Source organism: Oryx dammah, unplaced genomic scaffold (assembly GCF_014754425.2).
Source record: "Oryx dammah isolate SB20612 unplaced genomic scaffold, SCBI_Odam_1.1 HiC_scaffold_26, whole genome shotgun sequence".
In the NCBI taxonomy this organism is placed as follows: domain Eukaryota; kingdom Metazoa; phylum Chordata; class Mammalia; order Artiodactyla; family Bovidae; genus Oryx; species Oryx dammah.
Genome location: NW_024070210.1, coordinates 97,277,381 through 97,296,036, shown reverse-complemented (window position 1 = coordinate 97,296,036; position 18,656 = coordinate 97,277,381).

Genomic DNA, 18,656 nt, shown 5'->3' with positions numbered 1-18,656 from the left:
TAGCCACTAGAAAGAAGATTCCGTGCTCTTAAAAAATCATCAACCAAAGTCATAACAAGTAGTAGATCTAGAAAATTGTATATGCTTTCTCCCTAATGTCACCTCCATTGGCAACTGTTTTGCCAGAGACTCTCCATCAAAGCATCTGCAATAATCAAATAATTCTATTCCAAAACAATATGGAAATTGGGATAAAAATCTCTTGGTTGAGTTGCAGTCAAATCTTGAGAGATGGATTGAAGTTTTACAGCCCTGTTATTCAACTTTGCCCAATCTTGAGAAGTAGAATGAAAAAATGGAAAGAGGAGGTTAAAAGTCAGAATTGGGTTTAGAACTAAACTCTTGCTAGTTCTGAGTACTTGAGCACCCTTAATCCTTCTGAGCCTCCTTTTCTCCTTTTTCTCATCTACAAAATGAGTATAAAAAGATACAGTATCAGTGGAGCTCTGTAAATCCTAGCGTCTATCTTAGCAAATGATGGTAGGTATTTTTTAATGTTATTTCCAATATAACGCAACAAATATCAAACATCCCATTGCCTATCTTTTTAACTTTTAATACCTCATAGTAGAGGTTATGAGTTCTTCCACTCACCTAGTTAATTCTGAAAACAAGTACTGAACAATGGATTCATTTACTGATCTCCTGATCCTGTAACTCTTTTTAAGCGATCCTAGAATGTGTATCTGTGTGTGTGTGCTTGCTGAGTTGCGTCTGACTCTTTGCGACCCCATGGACTGTAACCTACCAGGCTCTTCTGCCTATGGAATTTTCCAGGCAGGAAATACTGGAGTAGGTTATCATTTCCTACTCCAGGAGATCTTCCCAGCCCAGGGATCAAACCCATGTCTCTTGTGTCTCCTGCCTTGGCAGGCGGATTCTTTACCACTTGCACCACCTGAGAACCCCAATCCTAGAATACCAAGAGGTGTATTGTATATATATATATGTGCACTTTTTGTGGTTCTGTCCTGTTCTTTCTTCTTGCCTTCCCACAGAATCTCTTCATAAATATGATCCAGAAACATAGACAGTGCTTGTGCCTCGTGCTTAGGACTTGGAATACTTGATTAGGGGTGTGCTGGTGGGGTCAATCAAGACTTAGACCAAAACCATGCCTTTAGTTCAGGAGCCTTAACATACTTGTTCCTGTCTGTGTAACCATCCCTGAAATAGTGTGTGCATTCTAGCAAAATTGTCAAGTCAATCTATTCAGAGAAAATTATCAAACTGGTTGTTTAACAGGTAGTGTTCTGGAAGACGTGAGGCTTGAAGCATCAAAAGGTATGACACGAGGAACACCTCTCCTTGCTGTCACTATTGCAAGAGGCCCTGATAGCCATGCTCTATTTCAGTTTCCTGGGCCAAGGGACAAAAAGACAAAAGCCTTGGCAGTGAAGCTTTCTAAAACTTACTGTATTCAATATGTTACAAGTCAGTGAACCCAGAAATGGAAAACATATCACAGGTATTGCTTATTTTGAGCTGTTAGAAATACTCTGAATATTTTCCCCCCAGACCTATCCTTTTCTCCACTTACAGGTTTTCCTCTGACCCAATGTTCTTGGCATTCCCACATGGTATTGGGGGTGGGGAGCCGCTACAAGAGGAATTAGAAACGTGGAGCTGCTCATCCTGGTAGTGTTAGAACCTCTGGATGGGAGCTCGTTCAGCTTCAGATCCAGATAAAGGCTGAGTGAGAGGGAGGCAGTGGTCTGCAGACTGCAGCCAAGCACAAAGCTGAACAGAGGGTTTCCTCCTCTCCCATCTCCCACTTTCTTAGTAACTTGCCTCCTCTACTCCTTGTTAGAGAAGCAGCTCTGGCCTCTTGCCAGAACCCAATTATTCAGTTGTCGATTTCCCTGAGGTCACCTACCCTGGCCAAAAAAAGCATATAAAATTAGTTCCCTCAGTCAAGGTAAACAAGTGGAAATATTTGAGGACTTTCACTCTAGGGGAAAATGCACGTGCGCTGTGGGACATTTTGTGGCAATGAGTGACAAGGGATTCAAACAGATCATAGAACAACCTGGGTGGTCACCCATGTCCTGAGGCAAAGGCACCTACCACCTCTGCTGAAACTGGGCAGTTCCTGAGCTCTTAGTCACACAGGCCAGCACTGTATACACTTGTGAGACTGTAGCCATCAGCCCTCCTCAGATGGAAGGTGAGAGATGGGATATGACACTAAAATGAAGGTACCATCAGTATTTTCTGTCAACCCCCAAAGAAATCAACCCTGAACATTCATAGGAAGGACTGATACTGAAGCTGAAACTCCAGTACTTTGGCCACCTCATGTGAAGAGTTGACTCATTGGAAAAGACTCTGATGCTGGGAGGGATTGGGGGCAGGAGGAAAAGGGGACGACAGAGGATGAGATGGCTGGATGGCATCACAGACTCAATGGACATGAGTCTGAGCAAGCTCTGAGAGATAGTGGAGGACAAGAAGCCTGGCGAGCCGCAGTCCTTGGGGTTGCAAAGAGTCAGACTCGACTGAGCGACTGAACAACAGCAGTATCTTCAGTGTAAAGAAGTATTGAAAAGGCTTTCGGAAGAAGACATTTGGTACAACACCCAACAAAAATCTAACAACTTGTGGTCATAACATTCCAGTAGCAGCAGTGTTAGTCGCTCAGTTGTGTCCACCTCTGTGACCCCACGGACTGTAGCCCACTAGTCTCCTCTGTCCATGGGACTCTCCAGGCAAGAATACCAGAGTGGGTTGCCATTTCCTCCTCCAGGGGATCTTCCCAATCCAGCGATCAAACCCACATCTCTTATATCTCCTGCATTGGCAGGCAAGTTCTTTACCAAACCTACATTATTCTGAGATTTCCCAGGTGCTGAAGTGACTAAGAATCTGCATCCCAAATGCAGGGGGTCAGGGTCCAACCCCTGGTCAGGGAACTAGATCCCACAGGCTACAGTGAAGAGCTCACACACTGCAACTCAAGATCCCACATGTCACAACAAAGATCGAAGATCCCACACGCCACAATTAAAACCTGGTTCTGCCAAATTAATGAATATTTAAAAAATAAGTACATTTTTCTGTCTCAGAGCCCACCATTTTCACCATGCCCACAACCATCCCTTTAAGGAGACTAGATAGGTGCAGCCTGTCTCTTCAGGTTTTACGCATATCATGTAATTACGTGTCACCTATCACCCCTCTTTCTCATTCCTTCTCACTTTCAGTTACTGTTACTGTTAATAAATACAGGTCAAACATTCATAGTTTAGTGGCCTTAGGGGATCTAAGCTCAAAATTAGCCTTTCTGTTGGATAAAATCACTGTGTCCCAGAGAGAAAACTGACAATCCCTAGACAAAAGACTTTAAGTGAGTCAATATTTTTATTTTTGAGTTTGTAGGGGAAATAATATTCACTGTGGGGAAAGGTTGAAATTCCTTAAATACGACTTCAATGGGCCACTTTTCGTTTTCTTTCTTTAAAAGCTTAATGTTAATACTATTTGTATATGTTCTAAAATAAGTCTAGGGAGTTTGAGGATTATAATTCACTTAACAGAGAACACTGACAACAAAGGTGTTATTGCTCTTATATCAGGTTGAAGTGGGAAAAAAAAGGTAAAAAAAATAATAATAATTTCTAGCGATTGGTCTATAGCTGCAGTGTGGAGTCCTTTATATCTTTATGAGATTCCTGTTCCTACTTTTTTCTAGAAATAGTCACATTAATAGGATATCTTTTTGATATCAATAATAAAGAGAATCTAAAAATTGGTTAAAAAACTATTTTTTTTAATTTGAAGATTAAATATTTAGAGGAAAAACCTTTGCAAAAGTATTTAATGAAAACTTGTTTATAAAAAGGAGAAAAAAGTATAACATGGGTCTTCATTCTTGACCTTGATGATTAGAAAACTATACATTAAAATGATTTTGGAAGAAACAAACAAACAAACAAAAAATAGCGAGAAAGCACAAAAAGGAGAAAGCACAAAGCAAGGAGTCCAAAGTAAAGAATAACATGAAGCCTGACAAGTAACAGTATCACTATAAATTGTCACAAGTAACAATTTACACTCTTCAAGGACAGATACTCCGAGTTCAACATGAAATGCATCTATGTGCTTTTTAGAAAGGACATAAAATTATAGAAAAAACATTAAAACCCAAATTACAGGGGATAATTTAGTTTAGTGCAAACAACCAAAAACAGTGATGGCAACATTCATTTCAGACTAATGGAACTGAAGAGAAACAATATGAAGTCACAAAAGGATGGTCGTGTTAAATTGATCCTTGGAGAGAAAGCTGACATGAACGGTATGCACTAAAGAGTAATACATATAAAGCAAACCTACCAGAAATAAAGGAAAAACAATTGTTGTGGTAGATTTTAAGATCCCTTTCATCCTGGAGAGATCAAATGAACCAAAAATCAATAGTCATGGTATCAAGAAAAATAATTATTATTAGAATTGGCCAAGAACTAAAAGAAACATGAAAGATGAACTTTTTGATAAATGATGTAGAGGAACTAGACAGACGTTTTAAAAAAGAATAATACTCTCCAAACTTCACATCATACAAAAGACTACATTCCAAATGAATCAGAGAGCTCAGTGTGAAAACCAAAACAGCTTAAGTATTAGAACACAATGTGCATGACTTTCTCTACAACCTAAGATAATGAAATATTTCCTAGACTCCAGAGGCAACAGAAGACTGATTAACTTGATTACATAAAAATAAAAGAGCTACTGCATAGCATGGAAGAAAAGATGGTGACAAAGTCAAAAGGAGCTGATAAACTGGAAGAAATATTTTTAACATTTATTACAAAGGACCAAAATCTCTAATATAAAGAAAGAACCCCAAAAATTGAGAGAAAAAATTCTAAAACCCTGATAGAAAATAGAAAAATGGGCAAAAGTTAGATGATTTACCAAAGAAGGATATAAAATTATCCTTAAACATATCAAAAGATGTTCTTTTCATTCATAGTAAGAGAAATGCAAACTACCACTGAGTGAATGACATACCACTTCTCACCTATTAAACCAGCAAAAATTGAAAGTTTGACAGGATAATTTTTTTGGAAATAGGTATATAAGCATGTTAACACTTTGCAGTTGGGAATGCCAAAAGGTCCAAGCCTCAAGAAGAAAATCTGACAGTATCTAAGAAAACTACATTGGATTTCTTTTTGACCCAGAAACCCTTCTTTTAGGGTTGTTTTGGTTTTTTTTTTTTTTCTGAAGATTTAATGTCAACATAATGAAAGTATATACAAAGTCATAAATTATAGTATTACTTGTAATTGTGAAATAAATACAATGTAAATACTGACATTTAAAATTTTTTTCTTCAAAATTGAAATAGTTTGCAGCTACATAAAAGAGCAAGGATGATCTCCTGAACAAATAGAAAATGACTTCCAGGATTAACTGATAAATGTCAAGAAGGCAAAGTGTAACAGTATATATGTGCATGTGTTCTCAGTTGTGTCCGGCTCTTTGTGACCCTATAGATTGTAGCCCACCAGGCTCCCCTGCCCATGGGATTCTCCAGGCAAGAATACTGGAGTGGGTTGCCATTTCCTTCTCCATGGGATCACCCCAATCCAGGGATCAAACCTGTGTCTCCTTGCACTTGGCGGATTCTTTACCACTGAGCCACCTGGGAAGTTTAATAGTATAAATGTATGCAGAAGAAATAAGAAAAATACATCTATTTTTGCAAACAGAAATACTGGAAGGGTGAGCGAGAACCTGTAATGAAACTGTACACATATAGGGCAAAGCTAGGTATAGAGTGGAAGGGATGGGGAAGAGTAGCTGACCCTTTGGTTTAGTCGCTCAGTCGTGTCCGACATTTTGCGACCCCATGAACTGCAGCAGCACACCAGGCTTCCCAGTCCTTCACTATCTCTCAGAGCTTGCTCAAATTCATGTCCATTGAGTCAGTGACGTCATCCAACCATCTCATCCTCTGTCATCCCCTTCTCCTCCTGCCTTCAATCTTTCCCAGCAGCAGGGTCTTTTCCAATGAGTCCGTTCTTGGCATCAGGTGGCCAAAGTATTGGAGTTTCAGCTTCAGCATCAGTCCTTCTGATGAATATTCAGGACTGATTTCCTTTAGGATGGACTGATTGGATCTCCTTGCAGTACAAGGGACTAGCTGCACTTATTACATATTTACTTTTTGAATCCTGTTAATATTTGAGGTTCAAAAAATTGTAGCAATGAGGATATGAGAAAAACCCTAAAACAAAATACAACCATATAAAAGTGCATGTGTTGGGAGGGGAAATAATCTTAGTAGTATAATTTTTTATTTTGCACTAATCATAGACTTACAAAATATTTGCAAAAGCACTACTTCCTTACATCCTTTACTCCACTTCCCTTACTGTTAACATCTTACATAATAACCATGGTGTAATTATAAAAACAAATTAACACTGGTACAATATTAACTACAGACCTTATTTTAAAAGAAAAATGCACATGTCTAAAGAAATGTATTCAGATTGTTTTTCACAGTAGTGTGGGTTAGCATTTCTGAAACTACTTTCTCTATATCGGAAGGTTGAGAAAAATGAATAAATCTATTGAGGACAGTGGGACGAGGTTTCTCACTGTTGGAGACAGGAGTTATCCGTGCGGAATGACATTAGACTGGGAACAGCCCTGTGCTGTTGGAACTGAACTGAAGTATCAGTATGGACTCATGGATACAGGAATAGAGATATATGTTTAAGTACGCATATGCTTGTGTGTTTATTTCCTAATTTGGCTTACTGTAAGCACCTAGAGACAGAAAAACAAAAATCCAAACCTAGTGCTCGCATCTTGCATTCTTAAAACCAGTCTCCACTAAACATTCAACAGCATTCTCCTTGAAGAAATGCAGATTCCAGGAATAGGGCAGGGGAAGTTTCAAATAAGCCTGGGCATCTTATGCCAAGAGTAAGAAACATTCAAATGACAGCATGAGGACCCCAAGGGCACAGAGGCCAGTCTGAGTGTACACAAGTCGTAAAGTCATAAATCTGGATAGTTTGAGCATCGAAAATACTGATATTACAATAGTTTATAATCCATTAAATTAAAAGAGAATGTATGTGTCCATGCTTAATAAATGGACTTCCCTTATGGCTCAGCTGGTAAAGAATCCACCTGCAATGCAGTAGACCCCAGCTTGATTCCAGGGTTGGGAAGATCCCCTGGAGGAGAGGGCATGGCAACCCACTCCAGTATTCTGGCCTGGAGAATTCCATAGACTATTCCATGGGGTTACAAAGAGTAATGACTGAGCGACTTTCACATGCTTAATAAATAAGAAAGCAAAACTCTTCCTTATACGGGGTGAAAGTTTGTGGAGAACAGGATGGATATTTACAAAGTGTCAGAATATCTCCCAATACGTTATCCTACAAATTACAAAGGGTTAATTGTAATTTTACTGTTGAAAAAAAAAAAAAAACCTAAAGAAAAACCTAGTGACCAATTCTTCAATCAAGGAAACAAAGACACATCACCAGTAATGGTGCAAACCAATGTCATATGGCTCCTTATATGATGCAATATTGAAGGTGGAGGAGAAGGGGATGACAAAGGATGAGATGGTTGGATGGCATCACTGACTTGATGGACATGAATTTGGGAAAGCTCCTGGAATTGGTGATGGACAGGGAAGCCTGGCATGCTGCAGTCCATGGGGTCGCAAAGAGTCAGACACAACTGAGCAACTGAACTGAACTGATGATACAATAAAAAGAACCCATTATGCATGTGATATTCCTGCTAAAAACACACAAGCTGAATCTAGTAATGCGAAACTAGCAGAAAGTTCAAAGACAAAAATCCCTCAAAATGCAAATTGATTAAAAAAAAAAAAACTAGCCAATATTTTTCAAAACTGTCCATTTTAGAAAAGACAAACAAAGCCTGAGGAAATATTCTAGATAAACAGAAACTGAACATATATAACAACTAAATGCTAGTCAATTTCCTACATTAGATCCTGGACTAGCAGAAAAAACAAATTATGAAGAACATTTACAGTGCAAACTGGCAAAATCTGAGCATGGACTATCAATCAGGTCATGATTTGTACCAATCTTAAATTTTTTTATTTTGCTAACATTATTGTGATTATACAAGTCAAAGCTTTGTTCTTAAAAAATGCACATTTAAAATTTATCATAAAAGAGCATAATGTCTTCAACTTACTCCCAAATGGTCTGGAAAACTGTCAACTGTCATGAGACAAAAAACAGGGAGGGGGTGGGGGCTGAAGGGAGACTAATAAAACCCTTTGAAAAAAATGTTAACAATTTAGTTGAAAAGTATACCAAAGTCCTTTGCATTATCTCTACAATTTTTCTGTAAGTTTGAAATTATATCAGAATTATATCCAAAGGAAAGTACAATCAACAGGGGGAAGATGAAGAGTTCTTTACAGGAAATAAAAATAATGGGATAGGTCTATATACAGTCATGGAAAGCTCTCCAAGGTACACAGTATTATAGTTTTCTTCCTAAACTTGAAAAATAAATGAATTCCTACTCCACTTACATAACACACAAAACCATGTGTCTCTGCATTCATACACATATGTGCAAAGGCTATTCGAATCCCACCTCTCCTCTGGGTCTCAGTTCAAATATTACTTTCTCCATAGTCTTCCCTGCTCATCTCAGTTGAAAATAAATGGGCCCTCTTCTGGCCTCTCAGATAGTTTCCACATTTTCCTCATGTGCTTAACACGCCCTGCTTCCTGCTACACTTGAGACATACATGACCTCTAACCCATGAACAGAAAACAGACAGGTGTTTATCTGGGCAGCCCTCAAAAAATCAAAGCATAGTGAATTGTTGATGCTATGTGCCCATGAATGTTTGTTTACTGAATAGAAATACATTGGCTTTGCCATTTCCTTTTGCATGGCAAGGCCAATATATTTCTGTTCAATTAACAAACATTCATGGGCACATAGCATGTACAAGTGGTGCTAATGGTAAAGAATCTGTCTGCCAATGCAAGAGATGCAAGAAACACAGGTTTGATCCCTGGGTTGGGAAGATCCCCTGGAGTAGGAAAAGTGCACCCCATTCCAGTATTCTTGCCTGGAAAATTCCAAGTATGGAGGAACCTGGTGAACTACAGTCCGTGGCGCCACAAAGAGTCAGACACGACTGAGCAGAGCACACGTGTTGGCCTTGCAGGCAATATCCTAGCAAGGATCCTCCATCCTGATTAAAGAAAAATATTTCTCATCTCCTACCAGCGTGTTTGGAATTCTGAGTGTTCTCAAGATATTATATTGTGCAGTCAGTTGATCTTCACCTAGAGCTTGATCTCGAGTTTCTGCTTCTTGAAGCCTAAGAGCAGGCTAAATATGGCTGAACCACACTACAGCCAAGCTCCAGGGATATTTGCTTTCAAACACTTAACATTTGCTTTGTGTTACCCTTTTATTAGGAAGATTAAAATTGAAAGGGAAGCAAGTGAGGCAGGGCTTTCTTCTTCTGTCTCTGCAAGAACAGCTTGTTTCCATGACATTTATACAGGGAGCTTTTTCTAAATGACAAGCAGATTGTTAGAAGATGTTATTTTCTGTCTCTTTGCTTTGGATCTTCACTTAGTGGGTGTAATGTAAGAGAGATAGCCTCACTAGGAGGCTGACTGTCAGGTATATGGATTCAAGAGAGGATTGGTTGGGGGTTTGTTGAATTCTTTCTGTGGGGTTGCTATAGCAGCAGCCCAACAGATTTGGCTAAAAGTTGTAAGATGTATTTGTGTTGTTATTTTTTACATGGAGTAACATTTCTGCAGATATAAGTGTCTGCTCTTTTTAGCCCTTTCTCTTAGTGAAGAAATCGAAGGCTCACAGAAGCCGTCCATGGGGGCAGCAAGAAGTCTGAGCACCGAGGCCCAGGTGAAATAGCTAAGTTTAACTGAGGTTGAGGCCTGTCTTCTGCACCAAAGAGATCAGCCTTGAGGCCGTGACAATGGATGAAGGAAATGCCAAGCTCTGCAACCCTGACCCGGGCCATATTCCATGCTTGTAAGGGGTTACCATCACCTCCCATGCACTCCACTTTGTGATGGGTTACAAACTGCTTTCATGCACACCACCCTTTTGAAAGAGCTCACAGAAGACTGGTTCATTTTCCATCACAAATCTCTCTCTCCTTTTACTTAACCCCTCACATTCTCATCGTTACTGCCTTGGTTCAGGCCTCATCACTAATACCATGGGTTTGGCCAGTGAGACTCCAAGATCTTGGCATCCTCTGCAGGTGTGTGGAGCGGGGTGGGGATTGGGGCGGGAGGAGAAGGGAAGATAAATGACCCTACAAGACTTATTATGTCATTCCTCCTCATGGAAGAACACAGCTGGCTCCGTACTGTCTACTAGATCAGCTCCAACCTCCTCAGGCCCTTCACACCTAGTTCCGAATCTCCTCTCTGCCTTGCGCTTCCCCCTGCCCTTGCTGGCAGCCACTGCCCCAAGCATCCCACAGTGTGTTTCTCACACATATTATGCATGGAATTACCACTCTCTGCCCACAGATTTTTGTTAGTTTGGTCAGTAGAGCTTTTAGAAAAATATTTTGAGCTTGAATAACTTTAAACAGGCATATACTCTTTAGTTTGCCACAGGCTCCCTTGGAATCCCTGCCTACCCCTACTCCACTTTGTATCTTTATATCCCTTGCTTGGCCCCATTGGAATTTATGCCTTTTGAGAGCTGCGTTTACTTCCTGATAATTAAATCCTCATCATCAGGATCCAGAGCAAACATCACCTACCAATTTAAAACATGGCACGGCTTGTCCAGGAAGGTGGGCTGCTGCATCTGCTGGACTCCCTCCCACTCTTCTCATTCCTCTACAACAGCACTGATGTAACTATTATAATTAACATATAATTATGTTTATATCCTTCTACTCAAATCATATCGTCAGCTTCCTCAGAAGAAACCAGGCTGAAAATTGTCTATATACACACTGTGTATATAGTGTGCAGAGTGCTGGACTCTGTGAACACTTGTTGGATAAATGAACAAGATGACCAACCAAGTCTCAAGTCAGTTTAGCATATTTAATGGCACAAGCCTTGCAATGCACAGTGCCTCAAGCTGAGTCCTGGTCTTCTAACCAATACCAGGGTTTTCATAGGTCCCCATACTACCAAGGCCTCAGAAGCAAAAGGGCAATGATTTCTTTGTTCTAGTTAACTGGCTCTCCTGCGTATAGCTGGTCCTCACATCAGTTCAGCTCAGTTCAGTTCAGTCGCTCAGCCGTGTCGGACTCTTTCTGACCCCATGGACTGCAGCATGCCGGGCCTCCCTGTCCATCATCAACTCCCGGAGTTTATTCAAACCCACGTCAGGTCCTCACATCAGGGAGTCCTCAAAGCCAGAACACTGATTAAGTCCACGTGATGTTTGTAGAGACACCAGCAATAAAACATAAGTGTTGCCAGGCATTCTCCTTCCCTCACCTTCTGAAGAGGAGTTCGGTTGTAGGTCTACAGAGGTATCTTCAAGGTCAATGGAATGAAGGAGGTAGATAGTCCTAAAAGAGCAAAGAAGGAGGTAGATAGTCCTAAAAGAGCAATTGGAGGAACACTGGGTAGAAAAGGCTGAGGAGTGAAGAACTGAAAGATAGAAAGAGAAATAAGGGAAGCTACTGGGTCCTGTGAGACTTGGTAAACAATTGCTCAAGAGAAGCTTTAGAAAATTTTGCTGCATATGGAGTTGTTTTAGTTTCTGCTTCACCATTCCCCTGAAGAAGGCCTTCTTGTAGAGGTCTCTGTGACCTCTCCTCCAAGCCCTGGGAGTCATATTTGTATTTGTCTGAGATATGCCACAGGGCTGTGTTATGCAAAGCAACAGCATCAATGCTCAGAACCATTTGGTAACATATTTACTTATTGTTTCATATTCAAACTTACAAAAAAGAGTAGAGAGAAGGTGGAATGTGAGGCAGACATTATCAAGGATGGATTAATGTAGTCTTCTTGAGGAACTAACCTTTTATCTTTATGAAATGGCCCCAATTATTTCTAGTAACTCTCCTTATCTTGAAGCCTTCTTTGTTTGAAACCACTGGAGCTAACCTATCCTTTTATGATTAGTGTTTACACGGGTATTTTTTTCTATATTTTAACTTTCAATTTGTCTGTGTATTTGCTTTTAAAGTGAATCCCTTATAAAGAGCAAATAATTGAGTCTTCCTTTTCATTTCTAATCCAGTCTAATAACCTTTAACTGAAATTTTTGGTCCATTTACATTTAATGTACTCACTGATATGGTTGAGGAATGTAAGTCTACACCTTCCTGGTTTGTTTCTTTTTTATGTGTTCTATTTGGTTTTTGTTCCTCCTTTTCTAACTCCTTTTCAAATAATTGAATAAATTTTAGTATTCCATTTTTTGAACTTAAGGGTCATCTGATAGATATTAAACAGAAGTCCAGAGAGTCCACCTGATTCATTAAGTTTCTTCCAAAGTCAGAAGAGATATTACAAAAAAAAGTTCTTTCAGATGTTAAGAAAGAGCTCTCTGAAGATATAGAAGAGCTAAGATCTTCCAGGATGCTAATAAATAAATTGCAAGCAAGGTGAATTACAGAAAAAAAAAATCTTTGAAAAGCCAAACTTTTCAACCTTGAAAAATGTTGCTCTTTGGTTTGATGGGATTTGTAAACCATTTTCATCATCCCCTACCTCTCTGCTCCTCTATTTAAGTAGGAACAAATGAAATAATGTCTGAAATTCCTGTGTAGGCAACAAAACTCTTCACTAGTACACACAGAAACATTACTATTTGTTTCACCAGCTTTCTCCAGTTCATTCATTGTTTAATCAGCTTAAGAAATTCGGATCCCATGTTTCTTGAAGCCTTTCACTTGATAACTGTGTCTTGCCTCCTTTAGATGTCACATAGCACAGCTACATAAAGAAAAACACTTTTACATTATAACTGAAATTATGTCTCAGATTTGGCTCAAAGAGGTGGGGAGAAATACTTGGAAAGGCAGGAGTTGACAGATCATTCAAATCAGACAATAGCCAGCTGAGGGCATGTATGGAATATGCACATTTAAGGATGTTTGGTTAAATAAATCAGCAATATACTGATTGTCTAGTATGCTTGACTTCCTGTATCTCTTCCATCAACTGACTGTTTAACCGCCCAGAGCATTCAAGCTTTCTGGTTCTTTAATTTTTCAACTATACTTTATGCTCATATATCAGAGTACTTAATATTGTATTATAGCATTAATTTTCCTTGAATTGATTTATAGATTCAGGCAATCTCATTAAAACCTCAGCAAGTATTTCTATAAAAATTGACAAGCTGATTTAAAAAATGGAAATGCAAATGACCTAATACAGCCAAAACAGCACTGAAAAAGAAGAAAAGATCTGGAGGAGTCAAACATTTACTTGAAATCACTGTGATGCTGGCATAATGGTATACTATTTAATATATGCATCAAGGGAACAGAAGAGAGGCCATAAAGTTACAAATAAACTTACAAATATTTAGAGAGAATATATGTAATGTATGTGTCTGTGAGTGTATACACATGCACCAAGATAATTAAACAAGGAAAGGATAATTTTCAGCAAGGGGCCTGAACAATTGGATATCCATATTTAAAAAAAGTAAAACTGACGCTTATGTCACACCTCATATAAAAATTGGGAACTAAGGCAATGGTTTTAGTTTCCAGAATGCCATGAGGTTTGGTAATCCAACGACAAATGATCTCTTCAGAAGCTTTGGCATGATTTCTAGTGGATCTCCTGACAATTCTGTTCAGAGTAAATGAACACTACCATGAGTCCAGTGCCCTTCCTAGAGAAACTAATTTCTATGAGAGCATCAGTGGAGATTCTATTTTTTATGCTATATACTTTTTACCCTTAGGATAAAGAAAAATGTCATTGTTATTGAGAGAAAATGCATTGCAATTTCACGGACTCTGATTATTAAACCCACATTTGCTATATATCCCATCATCATAGTCTATAGAAACAGTGAAAAGCTTTAGAAGTATTTGGGTTTTAATGTTATTTTTGTTACCTTCATAAAACTAGTAATTTAGGATAGTTTGGCACCCAAACAAGCTGACAGCTACTGACATTGTAGATTTAAAAAATGTTCCACTTAGTGCAGTTAAAAATCATCCCAGCGTGTTAACTTTGCTGAATGACCATTCTGGTGTGCTTAACTATGCAAGTCATTAGCTTCTTTATTGCCATAGTCCATCTAGAGAAAAATAATTTTTTTTTCAATTACCTTTAAGAAAAAACAGACTGATTTGCTAACTTCCTGCAAGGCAGTAAGATATAGTCATGGATCACTGATTTAAGAAAACATTGACAAATGTTAACAACCATTTGTTAGGACATTCCTGTGTTTTTGATACTGTTTTGAATATTAAATCTAAAAATGAGTAAAACATATTCTTTCAGGTAGGAATCTGGACTTGTGTCTGCAGAGTTTTGGTAAAGTGTACCTGGATTTGATTAGATTAATTATGTAATTGCTTCAGTTTTCTATTCAGGCTCTAACAATGCGATCTTGATCTGACAAAGAAGTGAACTGGAAATCAGATCATCTAATAAGGAGTTTGTATGACTTTCTTGTCACATCACATTACCTGCACCCTGACTAGAATGTGGGGCCATTTACTGAGAAAATAACATCACTTATCTCTGAGCCACTAACGAAGTACCTGTCCCTGGGTAGGTACTAAACTAACTCTATTGAATGAATGAATACTACACTGTAACTGCAGCTGTCTAAGAAGTTATAGTTGTGGTTCTTAATCTTTTCTGATTCATGAACTCCTTTAAGAACTAGGGGCAAGAAAAAAAATTTTTTTTTACCGGAGACAAATGCATGAATAATACAACATTATGTAGGTTATTCAAGGAGTACCCTGAAGCTCATTTCTGATGTGCATATTAATAATTTTATACAGAATTTTAAAAATTACTAATGTCTTTCTATTAACTGAAAGTGAAAGTGAAACTGTTAGTCACTCAGTCGTGTCCGTCTCTTTGTGACCCCATTGACTGTAGCCCACCAGGCTCCTCTGTCCATGGGATTCTCCAGGCAAGAATACTGGGGTGGGTTGCCATTTCCTTCCCCAGGGGATCTTCCCAACCCAGGTCTCCCACATTGCAGACAGACTCTACTGACTGAGCCACCACAGAAAACTTCTATTAACTAATAATCTGCTGTTTAACCTTCTGACTTACATATTCATAGTTGCATTTAGCCTGTTAGAGATCTTAAAATCTTTTTTGGAATAAAAAGTGTTCTAGAAGGATACTGTCCAAATTATACTGTTTATATTTCCAGCTGTCTCATTAACCAGTTGTATGGCTTTGGATAAATTCCATAAACAATCTATAAATGAAGGAGGTTGATCTAGATGATTTCTAAAGTTCTTTATGACTCTGAAATTCTCAGCTCCAAAGCACTGGAATTTCCCTGATGAAGGAAGAGATGTGTGAAAAGTAAATATGCTTCAATGGGGAAGCACTGAATATCATAAATATTCAATGATTTTTTAAAAATATTTTTATAGCAAGCTCTTTGCATATACCTTCAGGAGTCCAAAGATCAGATCGATAGCTTAGACATGTATCAATTTTCAGGACTTTTCAGATTTCCATTGTGTAAGGGAGTGAATATTCTCTCTCCCCAGTGGCTATTTGACTTTTAACATAATTTATGGTTGCAAAAGGTCACACACAACTGAGCATGCATGTATGTACTGGGAACACCTTGTCAAAATTACTTCTGAATCCCAAGTCTAACGTAAGTCATGTCCTGTAGAAAATAAGATTTGAGCAAGAACAATCACAAGAGCTGATGATAGTGTTCAAAATGTAGCATATTTCCTGTGAGACTTATCTTTTCATGGCATCAGATACAATATTTTGTGACATCAGTTCATGCAGTACTATATGCTGTTAAATTCATTTTTCTAAAATGCCACTTACATTATTTTTCTCCTCAACTCCAAAATCCTAAGTGTCTTACCATTCTCCCATGGAGTGAAGTCCTAAGTTTTATTTGTGCACATGAAACCCACCCGCCATCTGGCCCCAGTGAACATTAGCTCTCTCTGTTCTCCCTAAACAGCATTCTATTTTAGACAAGTTAATCAGCCACATCCTGCCAGTATCTTCAAACCTGACTCCCTCCATGCCATGCTCAGGCTATGATACTTTCTTGCAGTCAAAGTCCTGTTAAGCATAGAGCTCTGTTTTCACTAGTAGTAAACAAGGAAATTTGACCCTCTTACCAAAACTATAACTAGAAAAAATTATTTTAAAGATGCATTTGAGTTCTCATGGAGCTAATAAATAAATAACAGTGAAGAATTGTAAGTCAATATCTGTAAGATAAAGGAAGGATGGATAATTGAGTAGAATATTGGGGGCTACTCATGCCCATATTATCTGCTGATTCTGTAACTGCACACTGAGAAGTTAAGCAGAGCTTTGGACAATCACAGTGACAAAGTAACATGGGTTAGAGTTTGGACTACACAAAGGAAGACAGGAAGATGGACATCTTAGCAATAGAAAAGTGGACTAAGAAACTGATCATATTTCAGAACCTAAACCTCAGACTGGTATCATTTCTGGTTCTAACAGTATTAAGGTGATTCAGATGGCTAGTACCCCTCCTTTCTGTAAGGAAAAAAAAATGTCTCTCTTCTGCAAAGATGATAAAACAGACACATACTTTAGACTCCACATTATCTCTAAATCATTTCATATATTATATCCTGAAAAAAGCATGAAAGTGTTAGCTGCTCAGTCAAGTCCATCTCTTTGCAACCCCATGGACTGTAGCCCACCAGACTCCTTTGTCCATGGAATTCTCCAGGCAAGAATACTGGGATGGGTAGACATTCCCATATTCCAGGGGATCTTCCCAGCCCAGGGATCAAACCTGAGTCTCCCACATTGTAGGCAGATTCTTTATCATCTGAGCCACCAGGAAAGCCCTACTATATCCTGAACCCAACTATAAAAATCACTAACTACAAATAGAGTGAGCAACATTTTACAAAGTCAAGAAAAACAATAAATTATAGAAATAAACCCTTAAGAGACCTTCAAAATGGAGTTATCAGACACAGACTTTAACTTCATATGTAGATCCTTGAACAATGCAAAGGTTAGAGGCACTGACCCCCAGTGAAGTTGAAAATTCACAACTTTTAACTCCTCAAAAACTTAACTACTACTACTACTAGAAAAAACAAACAAACAAATAAACAAAACCAACCCTAACTACTAACAGTCTTCTGTTGATGAGAAGCCTTACCAGTAACAAACAATTGATTAACACATATTTTGTATGTTATATGTACTACATACTATATCCTTACAGAAGAGTAAGATAGAAAAAAGTTTAAGAATAACATAAGAGGAAATATATTTATATAGTATATGTATTTATTGAAAAAGTATTCATGTATAAGGGGACCTATACAGTTCAAACCTGTTGTTGTTCAAGGGTAAATTGTACATTCAACAAAACAGAAGACTGAATTTTTTCATAGAAAATAAAAAAGAATCAACTAAAAATCCTAAAACTGGAAAAGAAAATAATTGTTATTAAGAATTAAAAAGAAAAAATTAAAAGCAAATAAGACTTCATGAAAGGAAAGGTTTGTGAAGTGTAAGAAATATCAGAGAAAATATTCTTAATGCAGGGTCAAAAAAGATTTCTAAGGTAAAAACACAAAAAAGTGTAAGACCTAAAATTAATGAGAAAAAGAAATTTAATAAGAATTCAGTAGGAAAATCTCATACACATGTAGTTAGAACCCCAGATAAACAGAGTTAATGCAAAATGGAATAGAAATAATATTTTTAAATATAATGGCTAAGAATTCTTCAAAACTGAGAAAACATATCAAGTCACAAACTAATGAACCCCAGGCATGATGGACACAAATTCCTTAAATCTCTAAAATACATTACAAAAAGCTGTGAAAAAAAATTTTTAATTTAAAGTAGAGGAATAAAATATATCATTTCCGAAGAAAGAAAAAAGTTGGCAGTTAACTTTGACAGAAGTAAAGAAATGATAACTACCAGACTAATATTTCATAACCAGCAAGTATTTTCTCAAAAATAAATATAAAGGCAAAAATTTTTCTTGAAAAATAAAAAGAAAAGAATTTTAATCAAAGAATACTATGAAGATTTCCTAGGCAGAAAAAAGTTTATGCTAGAGAGATGCTCAAATATATAGGAAATGAAGAGTAATACAAAGGATTACTGAATGGGAAATTTAAATAAACACTAACAGTAGAAAATATGAACAAAAATGAGTTATAACAAAAAAACAAAAATAACAAAACATTTATATTTAATTGACATACACACCAAAACAATAGTGTTTAAGTAAGGAGGAGAATAAATAGCATTAAAGAATTTTAAGAGATTTACATTCTCAGGAAAGAGATAAAACAAAATTTATAAGTATTTAGAAGTGAAAGGCACATACTAAGTCACTTGGATAATTATTAAAAGTAAAATAAGAGAAGAGGAGTACAAATGACAAGCTAATAGAAGATAAAAGGATATAATACAAAAATTAATCCTGAAGAAGGC